The sequence below is a fragment of the Elephas maximus genome, chromosome 26 (assembly GCF_024166365.1).
Source record: "Elephas maximus indicus isolate mEleMax1 chromosome 26, mEleMax1 primary haplotype, whole genome shotgun sequence".
Taxonomy (NCBI): domain Eukaryota; kingdom Metazoa; phylum Chordata; class Mammalia; order Proboscidea; family Elephantidae; genus Elephas; species Elephas maximus.
Genome location: NC_064844.1, coordinates 19,731,437 through 19,735,320, shown reverse-complemented (window position 1 = coordinate 19,735,320; position 3,884 = coordinate 19,731,437).

The following is a 3,884-nucleotide window of genomic DNA, read 5'->3' as shown; positions in this document are numbered from 1 at the left end:
TTTGTGTGTGTGTGTGTCTTTAAAGTGACCCTCCCTGCTCTTTTCTTCCGAATCTATATTTTAAAGCACGCTCAACTGGCACAGCAGAGTTTTTAAATGGTGATCTCCGTTACTATCTGTGGAACTCACTCTGTGCCCAGCCCTCAATACAGCAGGTGCCTCATATTGGGGGTGGGTGAGAACGTGATTGGCCCCCAAGTTCCCCACCACGGGCTGCCATTCCTTTGCTCATATGCTTCCCCTTCTCAGAAATGCCCCCTCCCCACAACTAACCCAACCCTACCCTAGCACCCAGGCTTGGGTTGGTCCCCCCTTTTCCATGTCTAAGCTGCCCTGTTAGATTACCAGCCACCTGAGGGCCGTGGCTGCATCAAATTTAACTTTGTGATAATGATCTACTGAGAGCACAGTGTGTTAGGTGTATTCTGTCTCTCAATCCTGAATGTTAACCCCCTCTGTCATCAACCCCATTTTACAGGTGGCGAATCTGCGGCTCACTGAATTGGTCAGCAGGGCCAGCAAGGAAGGGAGCTGGGCTTTACTTCCAAGCTTCTGGATATTGTCTGTACTGTTCCCTTAGCCCTGCCCTCGGGGGAGCCATCCCAGAGCCACCAACCTCCTGCTTCTTCCTGTCTGACCACCCTGTCACCCCTAGGTGCTGTTCCTCACGGTTCTGTATTTGATGCCTATTCCACTAGAATGTCAGCTTCTTGAATCCCTAGCACCTACAACAGAGCCGGCCCATGGTGGGCTCTCGATTATATTTGGTGAAGAAATGAATTATCTTTTCCTAACTAGACTTCCAGTTCCAGGAGGCGGAGAACTGACATGCCTGGCCTCTGCTCCCACTCCACAGCACCTAACACAGGGCCAGGCACACTGTGGAGTCCCCTTCTGCCCCCACTGGACACCCCTGACGGTTCCACCTCTGACTCCAGCTGCTTGTTATAAAAACCCCTGCTGACCAGACTAGTGCCCTTGACCTCTCCCCCTGCTGCCGGAACTGACTTTTGCCATGATTGCTAATATTTCTTTCCTTTTTTCTCTCTGGATCAACATTAGCTTTTCTAGCTCCCCTCCCACCACTGATAAGGATGGGGTAATGGCATCTGCACAAGTTGGGGTGTGCTTTTCTTGCCTTGTGGAACAACAGTTCCTATCTGGCTGGTGATGGGCTGTGAGCCAGACCCCAACAATGGAGGCCTTGTGAACAGGCCCTGGGGGTGTGCTGGGAGCCCACAATTTAACACACACGCAACCTTTCCTGGTGCCACCTTCTTATCGCTTGCCACCAAGCCCTTGCCAGCGCTGGGCCTGTAACCCAACCCCTGTAATTGCATGTCCCAGATAGAGCATTCCTAGGCTCTGGCCACTGGTAAACATTGACTTAAGGTGCAGGGAGGCGGTACCTACAGATGCGGGTGCTCATGACTGGGGGACTCTGGGTGTCCAGCACTCTCCTCACAACGGTCCTGGATGACAGTGAGAAAGCCATCGTACAAGGCAGGCGGGTGGTCTCAGCTCCTCACCCCTCAGAGCCAGTGTTTTGGGGGAGCCCCCTGCCTGTTCAAAAATAATAATTTCTCTTCTTCCCCTACCTTCAGTCTATCTCCTGCTGTCCCTTTTCCAGTTGCCATCAAGTGAACTCTGACTCATGGCCACCCTGTGTGTGTCACAGTAGAACTGCGCTCAGTAGAGTTTTCAACGGTAGCGTTTTCAGACGTAGATGAGCAGGGCTTTCTTGTGAGGCACTTCTCCCTAGCTTCTGCCTTTTCTCTATTTCTCTACGCTTCTCAGTCTCCGTCTGCCCTTTTTAACCTTCCTCTCTCCTACCTTCTTTCTCCAGCTGTTTCCCTCCTCAGGGCTGGCTTCTCTCTTCTCCCTCTTTCTCCTTGATCTCCTCATACATAGACAGCTCAGATGAGCACTGGGAAGAGAGGCTTTACTGGCTTCCCCCCATCCGCCTGCGAGCCTGACCTCTCAGGGAAATCTAAGGTGCAGCGGGGAAAGCAGCCAATCCACGACCAGTGTCTGTGAGTCTTGATGGACCAGGGTCAGCATCAGGCTGGCGTGGCAGGGCTGCCCCGTCCTGGGACAGGCCCATGCGTGCTTGTGTAGGGTAAGGTGCTGGCTCCACCCTACCTTCCCTTCCACTAGAACTGGGTGATTCTTCTCCCGCAATGGTATGCACAGGGAGGCACGGTCTTTGCCTGAGTTCTCACAGGGGTCAGGGCAGTGTTTGCCTAATATCCTTGTGTTTCATACCCCAATGAGGCTTCTTTGCAATAACCCCATGGCTGCCTAGCCTCTCTCCCCAGTCCATTCCAACCTAGGAGGCCCTGTGGAGGGTGGGTGCTCTGCAGTCCCTGGGGCATCTCCTGGCTGCCTCCCTCTGCTTCTGGCACAGAGACCCTCACCAGGCCTTACAAAGCCAAGCCCCAGGGGTTTCCACAGCCAGGCCTCCCTCATCGGGTGTGGGCTGCAGGGTCCAGGGCACCTACACCCCTGGAGGACACCCCAGGGAGGGTGTACTGGGTCTCCTTAAGGAGGGTTGACACCTTTATAGAAGTCCCCAAGAAAAGGGACTTAAAGAGTTGAAGCCCCTCACTCCCAGACACAACCTCCCCAGCACAGTGTGTTCACGCAGAGGGTCTGTACCCCAGGCCTCTGTTTCTGGCCTCAGCGACTGCAGGCCTGGCCCAGCTCTCGGGCCTGGGCGTAGATGCTGGGTGAATGCAGACTGTGCTAAGGAGACACCTCAAGCCACATGGAGTGACCCCACAGGCAGGGCTTTTAGCCGATGCCACCGTTTCAGTGCCCAGGCGGCCTCTGCCCTTTTGCACACTTTGTGTTAAAGGTTAAGGGTCATAGGCAGTGGGCAGGTCCAAGGATACAGAGAAAGGGCCCTGTCTTGAGGAGGCACCTGCAATGGGCCCGAGGAGCCCCAGAGCTAGGGAAAGGAGTGTATCCAACAGGCTCAAGGGCCAGGGATCCAGAAGGAGGAAGCTGGAGTCAGCTGGACAGCCAGGGCCCCATAAGAGGCCAGGCCTCAGAGTCCACCCACTCCCAACTATCTCCTGGGCTGGAACAAAGTGGACCTCAGAGCCAGACTTCTGTGGTGAACAACAGGAGGTCTCACAGAGCACCCACACACCGCTGCCTTCCAGAATTTTTGGGTTCAAACCCTGGCTCTGCACTTACTAGCTGGGTGGGTTTTAGCAAGCCACTTCCTTAACATCCCAGAGCCTCTGTTTTCTCATATGTAAAAATGAGAATAATAAAAGTTCATGTTCACCAGGGTTTTAAATAAGGGTCCTAGAGAGAATGCAGAAGTACCTGTTCCCGGTGGTACAGAAATGGTAGGCAGTTCTTCTTGCTGTCATTGTGAATACTAGTAGTAGTCATAAAAACCAGTTGCCATCAAGTTAATTAAAATCATGGTGACCTCCCGTGTGTCAGAACAGAAGTGTGCTCCATAGGTTGGTTTTCTTTTTTGTGTGTGTATGTGAAAATATACATAGCAGATCATACACTCATTCAACAATTTCTACAGGTACAGTTCAATGACATTTGTTATATTCTTCACGTTGTATCACCATTGTCACTATCGCTCCCCATATTGTTTCACCACCATTGGCTTAGACTCACTGCCCCACAAACTACTTATCTATGTTTTAGGGTTACCGTTTTTAAAAAAGAGTGCAATGCTCAAGGCAAACATTCTTTACTAATTCAGCTAAACGGTTGTTCAGTTTGTAATGACTTCAGGGATTAATTTTGATTCAAAGTTCAAAAATTTTCTCAGGTCAACAGATTCAGGGGTTTCTCCAGCCTCAATACGTCCTGTAAGTCTGGGTTCTATAGGAAATTTGAAATTCTCTTCC